A 27,050-nucleotide genomic window follows, 5' to 3' on the forward strand; every position below is an offset into this window, starting at 1 on the left:
AAAAAAGACGCCAAATCCATATATTTGTACACTTCCCGGAAAACCCCTCAGTCACTGAAGGGAAAAGTAACATGTCAGTTAGATAGCAAATCATCAGTGACAGAATCAACATAAGGATTAACAATTAATGAGGATCAACACTCGGGATTAATAACTGTTCCCAAGAGAAAAGGACTACTACAATTGTGTGTGATATACCAAGGTGCAGAGCTGGATGAACTCAGCAGGCCAAGCAGCATCTCAGGAGCAGGAAGGCTGACGTTTCGGGTCTGGACCCTTTCTCGAGAAAATTCATCCAGCTCTACACCTTGTTATCTCAGATTCTCCAGCGTCGGCAGTTCCAACTATCTCTACAAATGTGTGTGGTTGTTGCTCAGTTAAACAAAGGAATAAGAAGACGTTGACTTTCAAATGTCAGTGAAATGCTGAAAGGAAAGGAAAGGAAACAGACAAGATTTTTCACAAAACTGGATGTTATCTGTGGGTTCTGGAAGATCCCCATAGAGTGCGTGTCCAGATTGCTGTCTACATTTATTGCACCATTTGGAAAATATTGCTTCAACCATCTGCCATTTGCACAAAGACAATTCCCAAACAGAAATTTTCAGACTCTTACAAGGGAAGTAGGAGCCATTTGCCATATAGGCTTAATCCAAGCGCACAACAGAATTAGGAAGGAACATGACCAGAGAGTCAGCAATATGTTTAGGGTACTACAGAATGCAGGCATTATGCCAAACAGAAAAATGACAATGACATTATTAGAATCCATAATCCAAGAATGACGTGGATCTCAGGAAGATAAGGGCAGTCAGAGAATTTCTGGCACCAACATGTTTAAGTGATGCATGACATTCTTAGGCATGGTGAATCAAGTAGGGACATTTATCTGTAATTTAGCTGGTGTTACTCAAAGCATAGGAGAAAGCTTTGAAAAGAAACAGCCAGCAATGATATTGGAGTCAAGAACAGATTGTGGAAAAAAATTAAAGAGGAGATACTTTCTACGATATTTTATCACATTATAACTCAGGCTTATTTCTTGTATTAGCCACAGTTGCACCTTCCAGAGAACTAGGAGCAGTCCTTATTCAAATGCAAACTGGCAGGACATGAAAGTAGATCTAATTTACTTTGGGAGGTTTGGCAGAGGCTGATGAGATGAATACAACCACCCAGAAGGAAGTGTCAGGAATTACACAGGAATGTGAAAGGCTCACAGACCACCCAGCACTGAAATTCTACATCCAGACAGATCACAAGCTGTTTGTTTTATTATTTGAAACAAAAATAATCTCAAAAATATTTCCATGCATTCAAAGATTCAGGCTGAGATTGCTGTACTATGACTATGCTCTCGTGCATAATACAGGCAAAGTGTAAATCACGAAGGACAGCAGTGGACTGAGCAGACAAAAAGATCTTATTCTTGAGGAAAAAGGTGAATCTTGTTCTGTGGCTATAACCAAAGCTTTACAGGCAACTGAGGGGGCACTTTGTCAGATTCATGCAGCTCAGAAATCTAAGAAGGAATGCACAAAGCAAACACCACTATCTGCAAAGTTGATCGAATGACAATCTCACTGACCAGGGGCTGAAAAGGCACTACAAGCAGAAAGAACACGTGCCAATAGTGGAAGATTTGTTGGTTCTGGATGTGAGTTTGCTCGCTGAGCTGGAAGGTCAGTTTTCAGACGTTTCGTCACCATTCTGGGTAACATCATCAGTGAGCCTCCGACGAAGCGCTGGTGTTATGTCCCGCTTTCTATTTATCTGGTTAGGTTTCCTTGGGTTGGTGATGTCATTTCCTGTGTTGGTGATGTCATTTCCTGTTCTTTTTCTCAGGGGATGGTAGATTGGCTCCAAATCAATGTGTTTGTTGATGGAGTTCCGGTTGGAATGCTATGCTTCTAGGAATTCTCGTGCATGTCTCTGTTTGGCTTGTCCTAGGATCCAGAACCTCAACCTCGCTAGATTTGTTGGCATTTGACCATAGAACAGTTGTGCCAAAAGCGATGCAAATGGAGATACTACAGAAAGTCCGTGGAGGACACCTAACTGCGATAAAGTGCAGAGCGGGAGCATTACAATCAGGGCAGTGGCCAGGCATTTTGATACATGTATAAGATTACATTTTGTATATCATACACAACCAAGTGCCTACAGAGACAATTAGAGGAGGGCCTCAGTTTATGAACATCTGACTTAGGAACCCTCTTACTTACAAACATGTTCCTGCACAGCGCGTCATTTTAAAATTCTGACACATGTTCATTTCCTTTCGAACAGTTACTTATATTGAAGCATTGTGACCGAACTTGCATACAAATCAAAATACTCCAGAATGGAGCACATTCGCAGCCTTTTGAGCCTGCACTACATCAGATGTGTTGGACAACAATTTCCAGATACAGTACAACACCATCAGCTTGGTGTTGAGCTAAGGTGATCCAGTTCAGGGTGTGTAATTGAAGCTCCAGAGGGTCTTGCTCCCTGAGGCTCAACCTTTGGGGGTGCGATGTTGATAATGATAATAATAATACTGTTAAAGATTACAAAGATTGCATATATCACAGTAAACTACTGGAAGAAAGTATACCTTATAGACAGAAACTTGATGCAGAGATGGTGGGATCTGTCAATGCTGGAGAATCTGAGATAACACGGTATAGAGCTGGATGAACACAGCAGGCCAAGCAGCATCAGGAGAGCAGGAAAGCTGACGGACAGAAACCTGAGCATGAAATATCACCTGTGGATGTAACTAACTGTGTTCCCTATGCAAAACCTATATAGTCCAGGTTCCTGTCCTTTAAACCAGCTTAAAAAAATCAGGACTTCCAACGTTGTGTGTCTTCTTCACATGCTTACTGGCTTTCAGCTCTTTTAAGTAACCTCTGAACTCTACTCCAGTGACACTCAAACTATCCCAAGTGGTCCACTGAAACCCTTGCATTGAATGCTATTGCTGGACTGAATTGAATATATCTGTCTGGTTAATGAGTGTTTTGCCTGAATGTTGCATTCTCAGTGAGAGCTGGTATCTTTCATGCACCAACCAGACTTTACTATTTTCACTAGAGCATAGGACGTTGTGAGGTGACCTTATACAGGTTTATAAAATAATGAGTGATATAGATGAGGGGCATGGTAGGTGTCTTTTCCTTAGGATGGAGGATTTCAAGACCATGGGACATGTTTTCAAGGAGAGAGGAGAAAGATTCAGTAAATACACGAGAGACAAATTTTTTACACAGCAAATCGCTCTAGCGTGGAATGAACTTCCAGAGGAAGTGGTGGATGCAGGTACAGTTACAATGTTTTAAAAGACATTTGGATAAGTACATGAATAAGAAATGCTTGGAGGGATATTGGCCAAGCGCAGGTAGGTGAGGCTAGTTTCATTTGAGATGGTGGCCAGCATGGACCGTTTCGACCAAAGGTTTTGTCTCTGTGCTGTTTCACTCTATAAATTTAGAGGAGTATATTCTGCAAAGAATTCTTGTATCCAGTCAGCATGCAGCAAGAATTGTGAATGCGCTAATGCATTAAAAACATAACATTCGTAAATCAGGAACCCCTGTATCCAAATTATTAATTAGAAAAAGACTATTTTGTTGCCTATTTGTTTGCTGTTCCAGCAATACCTATGCAAGAACATTCAGATCCCTCCAAATACCAATATTTTCCAGTCTCTTAGTGTTTAAAACATCATCCTGTTTCTCCATCTACTTTATCAAAGTTTCCTGTCATTTTTCTCCACTTCTACCACAAATTTGCTGACTCACGAAACCTGCCAAAACCTTTGCGCAGACTCTTATGACCGCCTCACAGCTTACCTGCCTACCTTGCTTTGTAGCAGTTGCAAATTTGTGTACACTACATTTGGCTTCTTATCAAATTCACTGAGGAGGATTATAAGCAGCTGATCCCAGGCAACGATCGCCATGAAGTTCATGCAGACAAGTTTCAGTTAATTTAAAGATCAACTTTGATCTTGGTGAATGGCAGAACATTCTATTTCTGCTCCTATTCCATAGACAGTGGAACCCCTGCAGTGTGGAAACAGGCCATTCAGTTTAACAAGCCCACCCAACCTGCCAAAGAACATTTTATCCCAGACACGCCCCACCATTCCATTCCTTAACTCTGAATTTCCCCTCATCTAAACCTCCTAACTTATACATTCCTAGACACTATGGGCAATTTAGCATGGCCAATCCACACTAACCTGCACATCTTTGGACTGTGGGAGGAAACCCAAGCACACACGGGGCGAATATGGAAACCCTACCAGACAGTCGCCCGAGGCTGGAATTGAACCCAGGTCCCTGGTGCTGTGAGGCTGCGGTGCTAACCACTGAGCCACCGTGCTGCCCTATTCCATGTCTTACATTCTAAATTTCAGGGAAATCACTCCTCACAGCTTAAGCCCTGAACCCCTCAGGCTCAAATTAATGCAGTTGGATGAGTAACTTTAGTCCTGATTACAAAGGAGAGAATGTAAACCATTTCACAGTATGATTGCTTTCAAGGATTAAATTTAGAATGAAAAAAAATGAGCCTTGATCTCCTAAATGTGGAGAAGGACATGGACGATACAGTTTCTAAGGATAGGTAATGATTGTCAAAAAAATTACAGTCTACAAAATGCACTCATGACTGCTGCACAAAGGTTCATTGAACTAATAAAGTGTATCACGTATTGAATTTACTTATGAAAACTCTCTATCTTTCTTCTCTTAAACTTGGCATGATCTACTTAGCAGTGTTCAATCAATATATCTCGTAATTAAAATCCACCTGTGGATGGATGCCTTTTTAATAGCATCTGACATCGCAATTCGTTTTTCTTGAAAATTCCAATCTTGGGCTGATAACTTGAAGTACAAATGTGGCACTAACTTAATTAAACAATTGGTGCCTGTTCAGATCACTTTCATTTTGTGAGCGCACAGCGTATTAAAAGCCAGAGCAAATCTCAATGAGATTGATGTCGATAAAATCAAATGTAATGAATTTCAGTTCCTATATTAAAACTCACTTTCATACTTTATAATTGATTTGCCTTCCCAACAAACAACATAATTGATTTTGCTGATTTCTGAATCAATGAAATATCCCCTGTCTGTGGCGTGTCCTTGCTTTCCATGTATTATTAAATGCTTTGATGTCCAGAAAGATTACTTTAAATAGGACAAATGCAATGTGCCCCACAACAAGGCAATATCTTCAAATGCGTAGTATATCAACCCTTCCAGCTTGGATTCTGAAATGAGAGCTGCAATAAGATATTAAGGTCTTTCACCTTCCAGCTCATTGGCTTTCAGAACGTATGCAGGGATAGTATAATTTAAAGTTGATATAAAACTCATACATTCTCACATGTATTTATTAAAGAGCACTATGCAGCTGCTCAAGACTGTCTCCTCAGTTGACAGCATGGGTGAAGCTAGTATGAGAGAAATTTAAACTCCAAATCATGGAGTCAGCAGCTTTAGCAGCAATGGCATTGCAGCCAAATGCAGGAAGACCGAGCAGTGAGGGAGTTCCCCTGGTGTCTGCAGCAGCAGTGAGAACAGGGAGTTGAGGTCTCCCGGAGATCGAGCTAAGTGGAGGTAAGCACTTGTCAAAGACGGTTGAACTTTTTACTTTTCTAGTTAATATTAAGAAGGACTTTAATATTTACTATTACCTTATTCCAAGATAACAAGGTGTGGAGCTGGATGAACACAGCAGGCCAGGCAGCATCAGAGGAGCAGGAAGGCTGACGTTTTAGTTCGTTTTCTGAGGAAGGATCCTGACCTGAAACGTTAGCTTTCCTGTTCCTCTGATGCCACCTGGCCTGCTGTGTTCCTCCAGCTCCACACTGTTTTATCTCTGACCCCAGCATCAGCAGTTCTTACTATCTCTATTACCTTATCCCTTTCCTTTTTCTACTTATTCGAAGAAGGTAATGTTTAACAGTTTTAACTCTTTTTGCTCTACTACTTTGTACCTGAGTTTTTTTGTACCTAGGTACCTTTGTACCTAAGATATGCCATGTGTGATGACATTTGATACTTTTCACTATACTCCTGTACTTCTGAGTTTGAGTACATGTGACAATAAATACTGAATCTAAACCTAAAAAAAGGTTTGTAGCATTGGTGCAGGGTCAAGTGAAATAGGATTGATTCTTAAAATTAAAAGGTCAACTTGTCTGGCTTCTGGAGTGAACAGAGGTGAGCTCGAATGTCAATGAGCTACCTAGGTTGCTAATGGGGGTATTGAAAGTTTGAATATGTCTGTATAGTTATTGGGGAAACTGTCTTTGGGAAATGTCGGTGAATCCTCTTTTTAATCTGTCTTCAACTTGGCTCCTCGTTTTAGTCGAGCGGGATAGGTCTCCCAGAACTCAGGAAACCTTTGAGGGAAGTGGAGGTTGAGTCTGAGTAGCAGTTCAAGTGAGCATTTCAATTTGTCATTATCCCAGGTGAATAAACCTTTATGGTCTGCTGCTGCAGCTTGCAAATGCCTGGCAGGGGGAGCTTGTTTGGTCGCAATGTGCTTTAATTTTGGAGGATTTCAAATTGACAAAATTGGGACATAGATATTCACAGCAGATCAGAAAAAAAAACCATCATCTGCCACAGTGTTGATGGTGTAATAGGGCAAACATAGAAGAGAGGTATGCGCTAGAGAGGTTTGCACTCGGAAGAAGGCAAAGTGGACCCATTATTCAGCTACAGATAAGAAGAACAGAGAAGAGGAAAGGCAGGGCTATAAAAATCAGACCAGACCAATAAATGAAATAAAACAAGGACCTGCAGATGCTGTAGATCTAAAACAAAAAGGGATGTGTAAGTTAGGTTGGTTAGCTATGGGAAATGCCAGGTTACAAGGATAGCATTGCGGGACTGGGTCTGAGTGGGATGCTCTTTGGAGATAATGGGAACTGCAGATGCTGGAGATTCCAAGATAATAAAATGTGAGGCTGGATGAACACAGCAGGCCAAGCAGCATCTCAGGAGCACAAAAGCTGACGTTTCGGGCCTAGACCCTTCATCAGAGAGGGGGATGGGGGGAGGGAACTGGAATAAATAGGGAGAGAGGGGGAGGCGGACCGAAGATGGAGAGCAAAGAAGATAGGTGGAGAGGGTGTAGGTGGGGAGGTAGGGAGGGGATAGGTCAGTCCAGGGAAGACGGACAGGTCAAGGAGGTGGGATGAGGTTAGTAGGTAGCTGGGGGTGCGGCTGGGGGTGGGAGGAAGGGATGGGTGAGAGGAAGAACCGGTTAGGGAGGCAGAGACAGGTTGGACTGGTTTTGGGATGCAGTGGGTGGGGGGGAAGAGCTGGGCTGGTTGTGTGGTGCAGTGGGGGGAGGGGATGAACTGGGCTGGTTTAGGGATGCAGTGGGGGAAGGGGAGATTTTGAAACTGGTGAAGTCCACATTGATACCATATGGCTGCAGGGTTCCCAGGCGGAATATGAGTTGCTGTTCCTGCAACCTTCGGGTGGCATCATTGTGGCAGTGCAGGAGGCCCATGATGGACATGTCATCAAGAGAATGGGAGGGGGAGTGGAAATGGTTTGCGACTGGGAGGTGCAGTTGTTTGTTGCGAACTGAGCGGAGGTGTTCTGCAAAGCGGTCCCCAAGCCTCCGCTTGGTTTCCCCAATGTAGAGAAAGCCGCACCGGGTACAGTGGATGCAGTATACCACATTGGCAGATGTGCAGGTGAACCTCTGCTTAATGTGGAATGTCATCTTGGGGCCTGGGATGGGGGTGAGGGAGGAGGTGTGGGGACAAGTGTAGCATTTCCTGCGGTTGCAGGGGAAGGTGCCGGGTGTGGTGGGGTTGGAGGGCAGTGTGGAGCGAACAAGGGAGTCACGGAGAGAGTGGTCTCTCCGGAAAGCAGACAGGGGTGGGGATGGAAAAATGTCTTGGGTGGTGGGGTCGGATTGTAAATGGCGGAAGTGTCGGAGGATAATGCGTTGTATCCGGAGGTTGGTAGGGTGGTGTGTGAGAACGAGGGGGATCCTCTTGGGGCGGTTGTGGCGGGGGTGGGGTGTGAGGGATGTGTCGCGGGAAATGCGGGAGACGCGGTCAAGGGCGTTCTCAATCACCGTGGGGGGGAAGTTGCGGTCCTTAAAGAACTTGGACATCTGGGATGTGCGGGAGTGGAATGTCTTATCGTGGGAGCAGATGCGGCGGAGGCGGAGGAATTGGGAATAGGGGATGGAGTTTTTGCAGGAGGGTGGGTGGGAGGAGGTGTATTCTAGGTAGCTGTGGGAGTCGGTGGGCTTGAAATGGACATCAGTTACAAGCCACAACCGCCCCAAGAGGATCCCCCTCGTTCTCACACACCACCCTACCAACCTCCGGATACAACGCATTATCCTCCGACACTTCCGCCATTTACAATCCGACCCCACCACCCAAGACATTTTTCCATCCCCACCCCTGTCTGCTTTCCGGAGAGACCACTCTCTCCGTGACTCCCTTGTTCGCTCCACACTGCCCTCCAACCCCACCACACCCGGCACCTTCCCCTGCAACCGCAGGAAATGCTACACTTGTCCCCACACCTCCTCCCTCACCCCCATCCCAGGCCCCAAGATGACATTCCACATTAAGCAGAGGTTCACCTGCACATCTGCCAATGTGGTACACTGCATCCACTGTACCCGGTGCGGCTTTCTCTACATTGGGGAAACCAAGCGGAGGCTTGGGGACCGCTTTGCAGAACACCTCCGCTCAGTTCGCAACAAACAACTGCACCTCCCAGTCGCAAACCATTTCCACTCCCCCTCCCATTCTCTTGATGACATGTCCATCATGGGCCTCCTGCACTGCCACAATGATGCCACCCGAAGGTTGCAGGAACAGCAACTCATATTCCGCCTGGGAACCCTGCAGCCATATGGTATCAATGTGGACTTCACCAGTTTCAAAATCTCCCCTTCCCCCACTGCATCCCTAAACCAGCCCAGTTCATCCCCTCCCCCCACTGCACCACACAACCAGCCCAGCTCTTCCCCCCCACCCACTGCATCCCAAAACCAGTCCAACCTGTCTCTGCCTCCCTAACCGGTTCTTCCTCTCACCCATCCCTTCCTCCCACCCCCAGCCGCACCCCCAGCTACCTACTAACCTCATCCCACCTCCTTGACCTGTCCGTCTTCCCTGGACTGACCTATCCCCTCCCTACCTCCCCACCTACACCCTCTCCACCTATCTTCTTTGCTCTCCATCTTCGGTCCGCCTCCCCCTCTCTCCCTATTTATTCCAGTTCCCTCCCCCCATCCCCCTCTCTGATGAAGGGTCTAGGCCCGAAACGTCAGCTTTTGTGCTCCTGAGATGCTGCTTGGCCTGCTGTGTTCATCCAGCCTCACATTTTATTATGCTCTTTGGAGAGTCGGTGTTGACTCGATGGGCCAAATGGCCTGTTTCCACACTGTAGGCATCCTATGATTCTGTGAAAATAGGAAGAGCTGGAGGCACTCAGAAGGTCTGGCAGCATCTGTGGAGAGAAAAACAGTGAACATTTTGAGCCCAGTAACCCTTCTTCAGAACTGAAAGCAGCTAGGTAAGGGTGGGATGTACACTGATGATTGAAACAGGGATGGGAGCGGATGAAGTGAATCAAATAGATGGAGATGAAGTCCAGACAGAGAGAGAATAAAAAAAGGGAAGCAGACAAAGGGATAACAAAGTATGGAGCTGTATGAACACAGCAGGCCAAGCAGCATCTCATGCTGCTTGGCCTGTTGTGTTCATCCAGCTTCACACTTTGTTATCTTGGATTCTCTAGCATCTGCAGTTCCCATTATCACAGACAAAGGGATGGCTGATTATAAGCTGGAGGAGCTATAAATGCAGTCTGGGTGCTAATGGACCATGTGAATGGTTAAAAAATAGGTTAGCCATGCTGGGAGTGATCAATACAGAACAGAAAGAAGCTGGGGGTGTGAGGGTGGTTGGCAAATATGGAGGCGAATGCTGTTAAATTGTTCAACTCAATGTTGAGTCCTGAGGGCAATAAAATATCTGGGCAGAAGATGAGGCTCGGGAAATTTGGCATGCCCATAAGGTCCCTTACCAACTTCTACAGATGCACCATTGAAAGCGTACTGTCTAGGTGCATAACAGCCCGGTACGGTAACTGCTCCGCCTGGGACCGTAAGAAACTACAGAAGGTGGTGTGCACAGCCCAGACAATCAGGGAAGCCAACCTTCCATCCATGGACTCCATTTACATGCTCACTGCTGCAGAAAGGCAGCCACATCATCAAAGCCCCATCGCAACCTGGTAACGATCGCCTACAACCTCTTCCATCAGGCAGAAGATACAGAAGATGAACACACGCACAAGAAGGTTCAGGAACAGCTTTTTTTCTGGCCGTTATCACATTGTTGAATGGTCTCTGGCCTCAAATAATGAAACTTACAATGTAACCTGTATGCCTCTAAGTCTCTTTGATCTGAACGTCCTTTTCTTGCTGTGATCTGCCTGTACTGCTCGTAAACAAAGCTTCACACTATATTTCAGTATATGTGACAATAAAAATCAATCGAATTAAATCAAATCAAAAATGAGTTGCTCCCCAGCATTGCTTTAAGCTTTGTTGGGCCCCTGCAGCCGGCCTATGGCAGAATTTTCAATTATTTTAAAATGGGTTAGTTGAAATTAGGAGGAGAGTATTTTTCCTAACTTTTCTTGAAAAAAAACACATCTTCAGTTGTATTATTAACACAGCACTAAGTTATGTTAAGTGTGTTGTCAAACATGATCTGGACAAATGCAAGGTGATGCATTTTGGAAAATCAAATTCAGGCGCAACTTATACAACAAATGGTAGAATCCTTGGGAGCATTGACATACAGCAGGATCTGGGCATACAGGTCCACAGATTCCCAAAAGTGGCAACACAGGTGGATAAGGTGGCCAAGAAATTGCTGGGAAAACACAGCAGGCATGGCAGCATCTCTGGAGAGTTGGCAGAGTTAACATTTTGGGTCCAGTGACCCTGCTTCAGAAGATATAATGTATATTTTAGAATTTTTGTTTTCGTTTACTCATTTAAGATCAGCCTTTGTTGAAGGAAGTAGGTAAAGAATTAGCATATTTTACTTTTAGCTAATTCTGGTGAGCGTGGGCATCACTGACAAAGCTAATGTTCATTGATCCTATCCTGTGTTGCCTTGAGAAAGTGATGGTAGATCTTCCATCTTAACTACTTTGGCATTTTAGTTAGACTGAATGGTTTGCTATGGCGCAGGGGGCAGACTCTCTCATTTTCTGAGGGGACATTAGAAAGACAGTTGTCATTTAATGATGGTCCAGGCTTCATAGTCCATTTTATTACTTGGTGCCAGCCCACATATCACATAATTTATTGAATCCCACTGCACTGTTTCCTTTGGTAGGACTCAAACTCATGTTCCCCAGGCAATGATAAACTCATTAAAATAGCCCTGGGCCTAGTCATTGAAGAACATTCACACACAGTCTCTTGGCGAGAGAGATGATGCTCCCCCACCCTTACCCCAACATGGTGAAATTTCTGAGCAGTAAGATGCAAAAATAGCATTCTTTTTACAATTGCACAATAGGTCAGTGAGGCTTTTTGGAGACCACTTTAAACTGACTGAAGGGGTAAGTGTTTGGCTAAGTGTAGGTTGTGTCCAGTTGTGTGGAGGGATTTCCGGTGCGAAACCTGGTGAGTTTTCCTGCCATGTCTTACCAAACCCATCCCATTAACTAGCTACCCTTCCCGTAAGGCATCCCCCATAACCAATTCCAGTCCAACTTCACGTACCGTTCCCAGAACAGCTCTCCATTGCCTGGAAATCCGCCGACAGACCAGCATTCCTTCTGTCTGCACCATTTTTAAAATGGCCACTTTGCTCCTGAATAAACGGTACCCATTCCGAATGAGCCATTCTCATCACCAGACAGATTCTGAAGATGCTGGGGAAGGAGAAGTTGGCTCTGTGATTCACTGGCAGGGGCCTGAAAACCATGGCTGTGGGGGTGTGTAGAGTAGGGTTAAACTCTTCCCAGAGGACCAGCAGAGGAGCCTGTGCTGCCAGAATTTGGCAATATGGCTTGAGTTCACCACCCAAGTCAGTTCCAACCTCTAAAGTCTGGAGGAATGGCCAGCAGCACAGTAAGAAGATCAATGACCTTCTCGATGTAGCCAGGGTAAAAGGCACATACTTTGCTCTGCCAACTTACACTCACCCTACTTCAGCTACTGCACCCACCTACCACCAAGGCTCACTGACTACCACTATTGTATACAACAGATAACTGGCCTGGAATCTCCTGCTTTCTGCCTTCCCTTCCTCCACCCTGCCACCCCCCTACTCCAACTATGAATAAAGGAATTCCATTAGCTAATTCCCTATCAAAAAGAACTTTCTCCAAATCTAATTAGCTTTAGGACTTTAAAAAAACAGAAAATCTCTTATTATTTACTTCTTTTAAGACTCTAGGACGAGATCCAACAGAACTGGGAGACCTGTCAACTGGCATTTCCAACAATTTACTCAAAACTACCACCCCGGTAATTCTTATTTTCTGAAGTTCCTCCAGGACAATTCTTGGTTTTTAATTTGACTTTTAAAAATGGCTGTCTGAACGTCTATATTTTTGGTCCAGGCTATGTTTAGGTGGGTGGCCTTGGATTGGTTACAAAACATCCAGTTGCTGAGGTGGCCAGAACATCAACCACGTATTGCAGTTTCAGAAGGAAGATAAAGTATAATACCTCGTGCTCCATCCCTCATCCCTCATATCCACTCACTCCACTATACATTTCAAGGCCCTGTCGTGCCAATCCATGCTTCCAAATGCCCATCACTATTTCGTATGCTCAGAGTCAATCTATGCCCCCTCTACAAATACATCATTGTCCCTAAGCATTAACACTGGCACAGGCCTATGAGAAGGTCGACCTGTAAAAATTGACCATTATTTGAGGACTTGAGGAAAATAGTTAAAACCAAATTCAATTCTCAGCCTGCAAGTTCATTCAATGTCTCTATCCTTCCCCCTTCAATCATTTTTTTTCTCTCGTTCTATCTTCCAGAAGCTCACACTTGTACTCTAATCTCAGTTTTTCCTGATCGGTTGATTGGCTCCTCATCACACTAACTGTGTTTTATTTCTGTTTTAGAATTAAACAGTAATTAGCCTGCACTTTTAACAATATTAGATAGTATCTTTGACTCTTATGTTTTGTTGCTTGATTAGAATAGGACAATTAGGTGCCATTTAAAATTACTATTTCAAGTCAGCAAACAGTACTTTGTTTGCTTATTCTCCTGAAAACGTAACCAAAAAAGACGGATGTGTTTCACTTTATATCCAACCTATTAATGATTTTAATGTATCAAAATTCCCCAAGGTGATCCACAGAGGAGAAAAGAAATGATAGTGCCGAGCATCTGCAGCAGCCTGACTGAATGCCTTTCTTTTGAGAAAGCTTTCAAGGCACTGTGAGATTTAAAGTGCTGGGAGGAGCAAGGGAGAAAGAGGTCAGGAAGAAAATTCCAGAAAGTCAACACTGGTTTAAATAAATGTTCTGCTGCTACAAGTAAAACACACTTAATAAATATATCTTTGTATGTTTGTGGTCATTATTGATGACCTTTAATATCTTTCATACTTATTGCTCCATTTGTAAATTCCTTCAATCAGAAGATGTAATTAGGGAGAGCTTATCTTCTTGGCTTTCAGAAAATGATTCCACAAATCCGCACCAAAGCAACTGCCCATCTTGGAATTAATTTAATACCACTTGTATGAGCAGACAGATCCCTGAATACATTTTGACCATTAAGGAGCTGCTTATTTGCATAATGCATTCAGCTTCAAGGCTAAGATTGTGTTCCTGTACTGCTTTCAATGTTGAGCTATCTTAGCTATGTGATTGGTCGCAAATATATCTGGTAAATAAACAGTGAGTCTTGCAATGCTATTATTTTGTATGTTTACTGTATTTTGTCATAGAACTGGAATCTGAATTGGTTGTGGCATTTTTTTTCTTAATTCATTCACAGGTGAAAACGCCACAGGTCAGGCCAGCATTCATTACCCATCCCTAGTTGTCCAGGGGGCTGTTAAGAGTCAACCACCTGGTTGTTCTGGTGTCATATATAGGCCGGACCAGGTAAAGGTGGCGGTTTCCTTCCCTAAAGGGCATCAGTGAACTAGTTGGATTTTTCCAACAATCAACGATGGATTCATAGTCATCATTAGGCTCTTAATTCCACATTTTTATTGAATTTATATTCCACACTCTGCCATGGCAGAATTCCTACCCAGGTCCCCAGAATATTACCTAGGTCTCTAGATTAACAGTCCAGTGATAATACCGCTAAGTCATTATCTCCCCTCAATTGTTTCTTACTGTGAGTGTTTATTTCTAACCCTCAAAGTTACATGTTGCTAAAGAGGACTCCTGTGATACAGGACCAGAGTCTCTGCCTCTGAGTAGAAAGCCCAGGTTTAAGTCTCACCTTCTCAGAGGTGTTACATAATGCATCTGACCAGTTTTATTTGAATAATATCTTCATTTTGCAGAGGAAATTTTCTAGGTGACTACAAAATATCATTGCAGTAAAAAGGACTGACCCTAGATCCATATGTTTTACTGATATATTTAAATTTCATTTTTAAAACAGACCATTCTCTGACTGTCAAAGTTTGCAAAAGGAAAGTTTCTTTGTTGTCAACTCAATTATTGACACTTGCTGATTATTGACGTCGATACAATTTCAATGAGTTAATGCCCAATGGGACCTTATATTTCCATTATTAACTTCTGCTTAGTGCATACATTTCATGCACATTACATACAACCAGGTTCAGCCTAGTCAGTAATATCCACAAAACCTCAAAAGGAATTGCTGAAAGAGCAACTGACCTGTCTTCAAGTCATTTAATCATTCTAATTGTTCATCCATTGCTTTTTGGCGAGGAGGGTCATGCCATATTGAAACAAATATTTTACATGTAATTTTGTTTTCAAATTTAACTTTCAAAACCCAAAACTACAGTTTAAAGAGTGTTGTAATGGGATATATATTTAATTCATATATTTAATTCCAAATTTATTCATTTGGAGAAATCATTTTTTTCATTCTTCATTACCGTCAAATTTAATATTGGTTATAAAGCCTTAAATTACACAGGTGAGGTGATGCTGACATTGATTCTTCACAGAGTATAAAAAAGTGTTGCTGAATTAAGCAGATCTATACACGCCAATTTTAATTTAAATACTTTTTCCAATGTACTTTGAGCCAACCCAAATTGACTGCGGGAATATGAAGAAGGGATGGTGTTCCTTCTTAAAATGACCATGTTCTGAGCCGCTGAGCCGTCATTCACAGAATGATCATGCAAGGGAAGTTTGTACAAAATATTGGTTGCCATTACCTGAGTGAAAAGAAAGAAACATCATGCCAAAATAGTTTGTGTTAAGAACTTCTGAGTGTTGAGACTGCAATGCAATATCATTTCTTCACAATCTCCAGCACTTTTGGGAATATTGGCAAGCAAAGGTTTTACAATTTTTTAAAAATCATTGGACGTTTGTTGGCACATTGCAGGAAGTGCAATTTATAAACCTGACATTACACCGGCACTGTTTTGATTTGATTTATTGTGGTCACATGTACTTAAATGCAGTGAAAAGTTTTGCTTTGCGATTAGTATGGCCAGTTCATAGCAAATGAAGACATACAGATCAGCGGGTGCTGAGACAGAGCAAGGCAAACAAGGTTACAGCTGCACAGGAGGTGCATAAGACAAGATCAACATTATTTGAATGCATTCTGTTGCTAAGGTGGCTTTAGTGCAATTACCATATTGCTCACAGTTTGCTGTTCCACAAACAGACATAGGAACATAGTAGCAGGAGAAGACCATTCAGTCTATTGAGCCTGTTCTGCCATGCATTGAGATTATAGGTGATCTGTGGACTAACTCAATAAAACGGTGGAACAACTTGTTGGAATCGGAATAGCATGGATCTTGCTGTTGCTTTTGAGTTGCAGGCTTCTCTTGTGAATTTCCTCTGGTTTTTGAAATAGCCGAAGCAGAAAATTTTCATTTAAGAGTATTTTCAGAAATGTTATAGCCCAAAAAGAAGAATTCATGAAGAAGAAAAGAAATAGTCAGGAGCAGAGAGATTGTTTTTCATAAAGAGTTTGTGGGACAATCCTGTCCACTTCTTTTTCGAGTGTTGACAGCTCTAGAAAGAGGTTTTCTTTTCTTTTTTCTGGGAGGAAACTCTGAAGGTTTTCCTTTTCAACTTATTTGTTGTAGCTGTTTAAATAATGACAGGGATCAGGGACTTCTTTCCTCAGATTCAAAGATTTGAAAAGTGACTGATAAACAATTTGAAAATAAGACTTTTCTTGATTGATGAGCGTTTCAGCAAAGTGCTTGATTTTTTAAGATTTTAAATTATTTTTTAACTTTTTCATGCTTAATATTAAAATCTGTGGGTAGGGAATGGTAGTCTTTTTTAAATGTCTCACGTTCTTTTAAGAGCTTCATTTTTTTTTGCACTTGAGCTGGAATGCCCTCATTCATTGTAGCCAGCGGTTTCAACCAGACCAACCTCAAGAGAGTGCTACCAAGATACAATCAAAATGTCTCCTGTCCCACCAATGTGGGGTGAAACATTCTTGACCATTGCTACACAACATCAAAGAGACCTCGCCCTCCATATCCTGTCCACCCTTTGGAAAATGGGATTATAACACTGTGTTCCTCCTCAATGACTACACAGTGTGGAGCTGGAGGAACACAGCAGGCCAGGCAGCATCAGAGGAGCGGGAAACTTAACGTTTTGGGTCGGGACCCTTCTTCAGAAATGGGGGAGGGGGAAGGGAGCTCTGAAATAAATAAAGGGAGGAAGAATGGAGCTGGGGAAGGTAGGTGGGATGTTGATAGTGAGTGCAGGCAGGGAGTGCTGGGGATTGATCAGTGTGGTGAGAGGAACGGACAGGTGGGAGAGAAGATGGACAGGTTGTGTCAGGTCAAGGAGGCGGGGTGAGAGGGAGTGTTCGTTGGCAGTTCTTACTATCTCTCTGTGTTCCTCCTCAAGGCTGACAAGCAGTTGAAATTTAAGGAGATAGTACAGGAAGTAGTGCAGTTCTGGTCTGAGGCAACGGAAGTGATTCTGAGGGACTGCTTGGAATTGATGGCTTAGGCTATATTAAAGAATTTGGTAGCCAGCCCAGATGAGAATGCCACCTCTACCACAGATTTCATTAGCAAGTGTGTAGGGGACTGCATGCTAAATGCATTATATATTCCTCGACCAGAAACCGTGGATGAACTGGGGAATCCATTGCCTACTGAAGAACAGGCACGCAGCATTCAGGTCAGACAACCTCCACTTTTACAGGAAATCCAGATACGACCTCCTCGAGGCCATTAGAGATGGCGAGAGACAACAGCAGATGAAGATAAAGTCCCAAACCAGCCACGCTGACACTCACCATCCTTGCAAGGCCCATATCGGGCTACAAGATGAAGCAGAACAGAATAGCAAACAAAAATACAACCCTTCCTGATTGGCTGAAGGCATTTTACGCTTGCTTTGAACAGAAGGTGAGTGGAATGGAGTCACCTGTCCCAAAAGCCTCGGATGTACCTGCTCCCTCAGTCACTGCCACAGATGTTAGATCGGCCTTCTTGAGAGTGAACCCATGAAAAATGACTGGCTCAGGTGGACACGCTGGCCATGCACTCAGATTGTGTGTGGTCCAGCTGGCAGGACTATTCATTATCATATTTACCCTCTCCTTGCTATATTTGAAGCCCCCATCAAGAAGACCACCATCATCCTGGTACCAAAAAAAACACATGGAGTGTAGCTCAACAACTACCGCCCAGTGGCTCTGACCTCTATAATCATGAAGTGTTTCGAGAAGCTATGCATGGTTCATTTTAACTCTAGCCTCCCAGCCTGCCTTGATCCCTTGCAATTTGTGTACCAGCACAACAGGCCCACAGCTGAGGCCGTCTCCCTTGCCCTACACTCATCCCTGGAACGTCGGGATAATAAGGACGCCTATCCAAGGCTTCTACTTATTGACTACAGCTCCATCTTCAACACTATAACCCCAGCCAAACTAATCTCCAAACTCTGAGACCTAGGTCTCGGCTCCACCCTCTGCGACTGGATCCTCGACCTCCTGGCCCATAATCCGCAATCAATGAAGATAGACAACAGCACCTTCTCATTAACAATCCTCATCACTGGTGCTCTGCAAGGATGTGTACTCAGCTGCCTACTGTACCTTCTGAACACTCAAGACTGTGTGGCCAAGTTTTGTCCGAACTCCATCCGCAAGCTCGCAGACGCTACCACCATTATAGACTGGACATCAAGCAATGATGAGACAGAATACCGGAAAGGGATAGAGCACTTGGTGATGCAATGTAAAGAAAACAATCCATCCCTCAAAGTTAGCAAGACTAAAGAGATGATCATTGACTTCAGGAAGCAGAGTGGAGGGCACACCCATTTCTGCATCAATAGTGCTGAGACAGAAATGATTGAGAGTGTCAAGTTCTTAGGAGTGACAATCATCAACAATCTTTCCCTGGACCACCCACATTGAAAGCACTATAAAAAGAATTAAAAGGAAGGAAAACTCAGGAGATGTTATTAATGGAGATGTTAGAATTCAAAAAGACGGTATTAAACTAGCATAAAGGCACTTTACCTGAAAGCTCACAGCACTTGAAACAAGGTAGATGAGTTAATGCCACAAATCATCATGAATGAATACAATTTAGTTGTGATTACAGGAACATGGTTGCAGGATGGTCATGATTAGGAATTAAATATCCAGAGGTATCAGACTATTCAGGCAGACAGGCAAGAATGTAAGGGGGATGGTGTAGCTCTGATATTTAAGGAGGACACGGGTAGTATTGAGAGATGATATAGGTTCCATGGAGAATAAGGTTGAATCAATTTGGGTGGAAGTTAGACATTCTAAGAAAAAGTCATTGATAGGTATAGCTTATAGACCACCAGGTAATAACATCATAATGGGGCCAGCATTAAACAATGAAATAATTAATGCCTGTAAAAATGGTACAGCAGTTATGGAGGATTTTAATCTACATGTCAATTGGTCGAAACAGGTCATCATGGCAGCCTCGAGGAGGAGTTTATTGAATATGTCCATGATAATTTTCTTGAACAGTGTGCAGTGAAACTGATGAGGGAGCAAACAATCTGAGGTCTGGTCAGAGATAATGAGAACTACAGATGCTGGAGAATATGAGATAACAAAGTGTGGAGCTGGATGAACATAGCAGACCACCAGCATCTTAGGAGCACAAAAGCTGACATTTCAGGCCTAAACCCTTCATCAGAAAAGGGGGAATGGGGAGGGGATTCTGAAATAAATAGGGAGAGAGGGGGAGGTGGGCTGAAGATGGATGGAGGAGAAGATAGGTGGAGAGGAGAGTATAGGTGGGGAGGTAGGGAGGGGATAGGTCAGTCCGGGGAGGACAGACAGGTCAAGGAGATGGGATGAGGTTAGTAGGGAGGAAATGGAGGCGCAGCTTGAGGTGGGAGGAGGAGATAGGTGAGAGGAAGGACAGGTTAGGGAGGAGGGGACAAGCTGGGCAAGTTTTGGGATGCAGTGGGGGAAGGGGAGATTTTGAAGCTGGTGAAGTCCTCATTGATACCATTGGGCTGCAGGGTTCCCAAGCGGAATATGAGTTGCTGTTCCTGCAACCTTCGGGTGGCATCATTATGGCACTGCAGGAGGCCAAGGGTGGACATGTCGTCCAAGAAATGGGAGGGGGAGTTAAAATGGTTCGCGACTGGGAGGTGCAGTTGTTTATTGCGAACCGAGCGGAGGTGTTCTGCAAAGCAGTCCCCAAGCCTCCGCTTGGTTTCTCCAATGTAGACGAAGCCACTACAGGTACAGCGGATGCAGTATACCACATTGGCAGTTGTTCAGGTGAACACCTGCTTGATGTGGAAAGTCATCTTGGGGCCTGGGATGGGGGTGAGGGAGGATGTGTGGGGGAAAGTGTAGCACTTCCTGTGGTTTCAGGGGAAGGTGCCGGGTGTGGTGGCATTGGAGGGGAGTGTACAGCAGCCAAGGGAGTCCTGGAGAGAGTGGTCTCTCCGGAAGGCAGACAAGGGTGGTGATGGAAAAATGGCTTTAGTGGTGGGGTCGGATTGTAGATGGCGGAAGTGTCGGAGGATGATGCATCGTTTCCGGAGGTTGGTGGGGTGGTATGTGAGGATGAGGGGGATTCTATTTTGGTGGTTATTGTGGGGGAAGGGTGTGAGGGATGTGTTGCGGGAAATGGGGGAGACATGGTCAAGGGCGTTCTCGACCACTGCAGGGGGGGGTGGGGGGGTTGCAGTCCTTGAAGAACAAGGACATCTGGGATGTACAGGAGTGGAATGCCTCATCCTGGGAGTAGATGCGGCCGAGGCAAAGGAATTGGGAATAGGGGATGGAATTTTAACAGGAAGGTGGGTGGGAGGAGGAGTATTCTCGGTAGCTGTGGGAGTCGGTGGGCTTGAAATGGATATTGGTTTCTAGGTGGTTCCCTGAGATGGAAACAGAGAGGTCCAGGAAGGTGAGGGATGTGTTGGAGATGGTCCAGGTGAACATAAGGTTGGGGTGGAAGGTGTTAGTGAAGTGGATGAACTTTTTGAGCTCCTCTTGAGATCCCGAGGCAGCGCTAATACAGTCACCAATGAAACGGAGGAAGAGGTGCGGTTTAGGGCCAGTGTAGGTACGGAAGAGGGACTGTTCCACATAACCTACGAAGAGGCAGGCATAGCTTGGGCCCATGTGGGTACCCATGGCCACCTCCTTTGACTGTAGGAAGTGGGAGGAATTGAAAGAGAAGTTGTTGAGGGCGAGGACGAGTTCGGCTGGGCAGATGAGGGTGTTGGTGGAGGGGGACTGGTCGGGCCTGCGGGACAGGAAGAAGCGGAGGGCCTTGAAGCCATCTGCATGGGGAAAGCAGGTGTATAGGGACTGGACGTCCATGGTGAAAATGAGGTTTTGGGGACCGGGGAATTGGAAGTTCTGGAGGAGGTGCAGGGCGTGGGTGGTGTCACGGACATAGGTAGGGAGTTCCTGGAACAAGGGGGTGAAAATGGAGTCCAGATAAGGATTGCAACATCCTCCCTCAGTGGTCGAGAATGCCCTTTCTTCGTAGCCAATATCCCCCACATCAGGCAACATCCTGGTAAACCTTTTCTATACCCTCTCCAAAGCATTCACATCCTTCTGGTAGTGTGGTAACCAGAAATGTACACAGGCTCTTGAGCAGATTTGTAGCTCGGGTTGTGGATGCGGTGTTCGCTCACCGAGCTGGTTTGTTAGTTCGCAGACATTTCATTACCCTGCTGGGTAACATCATTAGTGCAGCCTCCAATGAAGTTTTGCATTTTCCCATCTGGTACTTTCCCCGAGAGTTTAAATACCAGGCGGGTAAGCAGAACAACACTTCATCAGAAGCTACATTAATGATGTTACCCAGCAGAGTAATGAAATGTCTGCAAACTAACAAACCAGCTCAGCAAGCAAACCAAACACAGTACTATACACAATAGTCCTAGTGTAGAATGACTAAAGTTCTATAAAGCTACAGCATAACTTGTTAATCATTATACTCAATGTCCCTTCCAACGGAGGCATCACACGATAAGCCTTCTTAACTACATTATCTACCTGTGCTGCCACCTTGAGTGACCCAAGAACCTGCGCACCCAGATCCCTCTGTGTATCAATATTGCTAAGGGTTCTGCCATTCACTGTAATTATTCCACCTGTACTTGACCTTCCAAAATACAACACTTCACATTTGGCTGGATTAAACTTCATTTGCCCATTTTCTGCCCATGCCACCAACTGACCTATATTCTGCTCTATCCTCTGACAATCCTCCTCACTATCCACAATTCCACTAACCTTCTTATTGTCTGCAGACTCACTAATTAGCCCAGCTACGCTTTCCCCCAAATCATTTATGTAGACCACCAACAGCAGAGGTCCCAGCACTGTTCCCTGTGGAACACCACGAGTCACACTATATCTAAACAGGCAACAGTCTCAATGATATTCAAATGGTTCAGTCATTTGAGTGAACTCCTTCTGTCCCTCCATCTTATCAACAAACGATATAGTTTGCTCGTTGATTTTCCTCTTTAATTTAATGGTCCTGGGCTGGTTGTGGTGGTCTCATCATTAGGTAGCTGAGCCAACCCACCACAGCTAATGATTGCATCTTAGACTTTTGCAGGGTTCACTATTACAAACATTCAACCTGAAAATCCATCAGAAAGTGTATTTCATTTGGGTAGATCTATGATTTCTCTCATGAGCTGTTGCATTAAAATAGGCCAACCTGCTGTGATGAACAAAATTATTCCCCGATATTTTAAATATAATGAAACGATGTGAGCATTCAGTGCATGTCACACTCTTTTTTCTCAGAACTGATTTAATTGTCAAATAATTAATCAGAATTAGGCTTAAATTACACATTTTGATGCAATTATCTTCACAAGATTGTAGCTTAAGCTGCGGTTATAAAGTTACTGAGGTGGCCTAATAATTTAAAGCCCCAGGCTATTGTGGTGGGTTCAGCAGCGAACTTTAATTAAGAAATCTGGAACGAAAAGCTAGTTTCAGTAAGCCCAGACGTGAAAAAGCCGAAGGTCCCCTCAGAATGCACGGGAGATACAGGATGGCTCAATGCCATTTCTTCCAGATGATCAAGGTGCAGGGTAAGCTCAGACTGAAGATGACCTGGGACTTTGTCACTGATTTACCACCAACTGCTGATGTAGCTGCTCATCTGATCCTGGTGGTGGCCAAGCTAAGAGCTGCAGTGAACTTTTATGCAACTGCTTCCCTTCGAAGATACGGCTTGGGGACTTGTGTGGGATTTCCCAATCTTTGAGCCAGAAATGAATCCAGGCTGTTACTCAGTACCCCCATGATATTGCCAGCGTTGTAGCCTGGGCAGTATGATTTGACAACATAGCTGGCTTCTTTTGGGTACAGGGTGCCACAGACTGTAAACATGTCCATTTGAGAGGGCCTAAACACAGATAGGAAAGGTCACATTCACCCAAAAGGGTTCCATCAATGTGCAAGTGATCTGTGATCATTGGTGCAGACTCACGTAAGTTGCACCAGGTACCCTGGGAACTGTGTTGATGCCCATGTCCTTTGGAACGCTCGTATTCCTGCTGCATTTGAGGGGACAGATACCTTACAAGAATGTTCCTGGTGGACAAGGCTTACCCACTGTGGCCATGGCTAATGGCTACATTGTACTGACTGATCTCATGGGGTTTCACACTGTACTCCTGACAGAGCGTACCACATAATCCTAGCACATTGTATTCCATGCAAATGGGGCTAGCAAGCAGGGTTTAATGGATGCTGCAAAACTAGGAGAGTGGAAGCCATCATCCGAGGAGCGGGTGATACGGGTGCTACAAGCCAAGCAGCACTCAATTAATGGCTGGCTCCAGTAGATGACATCTAGCTGTAGTGATCACTGATTGCATATTGAAAACCAACAGTTCTACAGCCAATCTATTAATTTGAAAGCAAATTAATTCATCAGATATGGGTGTCACTGGCTGGACCAGCAGTTATTGTCCATCTCTAATTGCTAGGAGTCAACCACAATGTTGTGGGTCTGGAGTCACATGTAGACCAGAGTAGCTAAAGATGGCAGACTTCAGTCCCTAAAAGGCATTATGAATCAGATGTGTTTCTCAAGGCAATCGGCAAAGGTTTCATGGTCATCATTATACTCTTTTTAGTGAATTTAAATTCCCACATCTGCCATGGCAGTATTCAAACCCAGGACCCCAGAACACTACCTGTCTCTCTGGATTCAATGGCTAATGATAGCACCACAAGACCATTGCATACCCCAACTTGCATTGTGAGAGGCCAATGCAGCTTTGTACTTGTTTTGAGTCTGTTTGCTTTTGATGTTGATGAAAGTTTGGAACCAGTTGAAGCTGTGTGTAACGCCCTCCCATTAAACAATGACAAGACACAGCATTATGCTGAGCACTGGGGAAGTGTAGCACTGACTTAGGGAGTGTTTTAAAATTGAATTTGGGTAAGGATAGGCAAGCAGTGTGGACCCCGAGAGCTTAAACAGCAATTGGGATTGGGATGTGCTGTTATATGTACAAGACAGTGTCAGTCATGCCACCTGTGGGGTGAGAGAAATTTGAGGTTTGTCACTGCTGTGCCACAACAGAGAGTTGAAGGGAAATTCCGTGCTGCTAACAACTGAATGGGTGGAATTCCAACATGGTGCCAATACCAGGGATCTTGGGATATCCTGTCAGTGGCAAGTGCTTCAGCCCACAGCCAATGGGAGAATCAGGCTAGTATCAGATGAGAGGGATGCCATTGGGATGTGGTACCTGGTTAATGACACAAATTTGGGTCGATAGTACAAGCAAACTAGCTTGTCCTCATGGACAGAAAATTTCCATGAATGACAAAGTTGGCACTTAGCTGATTTCTGGACAAATTCAGCCCTAGCTTTTAATTCCAGAATTGTTAATTTCGAGTTCTACCAGCTCCATGGTGGGGGTATGTTTCAGGGGTGGGGGTGGGAGGGGAGCAGTGTTGGTGAATGGTATTTTAACCTACACACGCAGATTATTAGCTTAGGCCTCTGGATTACTGGTCCAGTAAGATTGCCACTATGCTGCCACCTCCCCCCTTCCATCCTCACTCACACCTCAATAAAAATTTCTGTTGATTCTGAGTCAGCATTCCCAAATGCTGAAAAAGTGGCAAATTTGACTTGGTGCCTCCTATTTAATCAGGAATGGTTCTCCACTGTTCTTTCAGCTTCAGAGTTGGAGTGGTATTTTTCTTCAAACTCCAGATCAATAGATTCTCCATGATAATTAAATACAGATCTTCTTTTGTAGGTGCATCATTCATTTTTAACAAAATCAATGATTTATGTTAAGACAAACGAATATGCACAAAATGCTTTCATCATTTTTATCTAACACAAAATGCTTCCGGAATTACAATGAGACAATTCCCAGTTGCCATCACCAGAAAGGTCCACGATGGGCTGAACCTTGAATTGTTTTGTTTAAGTATGAGTTGTGATGAGTATTTTTGAAGAGAATTTCCTTGGGAGGCATATCCAGGCATCTCACTATCGCCAAACATAGCTCCTCAACCACCTATCCCACTGCAATGATATCCCCCATTTCCGATTGTATCTCCACCCCAGCATGTGGAGTTCAACTGACCTCTCACTGGGTATTTGCAGAAAGACTGACCTCCCTGTGCCATTTTTGAAGTGCAGAAGAATTTAGCAGTGGCACCCCAAAGGCTGCCCTGCTTGGCCAAAGATGGAGGCTGAACATGTTGGAGAAGGGCAAGATAGTGCCATGATTCTCTAACAGACACCTTGGGGTCCTGATCAAGAGGGTGATGCAGGGGAGAGTACTCATCTTCCAAGAGGACTGGCACATCAGACACTGGCAACCTGGATAGAAGTTGCCAGCCAATCAGTGCCATCCCAATGGTGCAGCGAAATGATAAGCATTGCTGTAAGAAAGCCAGCAACTTTCTCTGTTCCACCAGGGTGAATGCTATACTCTTTCTCTCTACTTCCCACTCAACTGACCTTTCTTATTGCACCCACTACCCACCAAGCACTCGTGCTCATCTAATCTCAATATTGCCTACAATGTTTTCCCACACTTACTCCCACTGCACTCATCACCCACCTTCCAATCTACCACAACAAATCCGAGAAAGACATCAAGCCTTCATCGGCTTGGGAGCACAATCAGGTGAGCACTTCATTGTGGCTCCTCCATAGCGAGCTAAAGACGGAATGCCCAGGTAGCTGGCACTGGAAGGACTGCCCTAGGCCAGGCACCTTCACAGCCCCAGGCAGGAGAGCAATGTCGGCAATCAAAGACTTTATCCACCAGCACAGCGAGGTACAGGAGCAACAGATGAGGGGGATGCAATGGCCTGCATCGCCCAGAAACTGTAACAGCATTGTGAGTCATGCTTTCATCTGGCTGACTCCACGGACAAGTTTATGATGGCCGTTAAGTGTCAGATCCAGCACCCTCAGGGTCTGCTGGAGACACATCTGAACATCCACCCCCCCACCTCAGCCACACTGATCCTCAGCACTGAAGGCACAGCAATAGGGGAATAGAGAGCCGGCCAGCCCTCCATGAACCCCTTTCCCACAAGGAAACAGTATGGTACTAGCCAGAGGAGGAATTGTGTGGAAGCGCCTTCGAAGGCCTCTCTCAGGATATTCCACATCCATCCAGTCTTCCCCTCTGCAACCCTTGGAAGTCATAGACGATGGTCGAATTAACTGGTGCAAAAAGATCCACAGCAGGCCTGAGATGTCTAGATATAAATATGCCCAGGGTGTCTCCAGAGCCAAGTGACTCCTCTACCGAGCAAGTTCCCTGCAACCCAGCTGTAGGGTTAGATGTAAGGGAACAGAGAGAAAGCAGAAAATCAAATGACTGCACTTTGGTGGCATGGCTGACAAGGCACTGCAAATTATGTCATCTTTGACAAATTTGATCTCTCTATTACCCTGAAAGATACTGTGTCAGCAGGATGGTTAAACTCATGGTCACACAGTGTGTATAATGGATCAATGTATGTATCAGCATCTGGAAACAAGAGGGCAAGGTGTCCTGCTGACACTATTGCCCCTCGTCCTTTAACATCTGGATTCTTTCCTTGGCGTCTGTGCCCAAAAGTGTTGATTAGATGAAGATGTCTGTGATGTCTGGGGCTAGGATCTGAATCACCAACAAGGAACCAGCTCAGACAGGCAGGCCTGAGATTAGGGATCTCACAGATCTTTATCCTGTACAGTGTATGGTCTGCATACAATGTAGGGTCAAACATTCTGGGGAGTGAATCATGGAACTGAGCAGGCTGGGTGAAGTTTGTATCACCTGCATCATTTCCATTACGCATAGGATTG

This window comes from Stegostoma tigrinum, chromosome 11 (assembly GCF_030684315.1).
Source record: "Stegostoma tigrinum isolate sSteTig4 chromosome 11, sSteTig4.hap1, whole genome shotgun sequence".
NCBI lineage: Eukaryota > Metazoa > Chordata > Chondrichthyes > Orectolobiformes > Stegostomatidae > Stegostoma > Stegostoma tigrinum.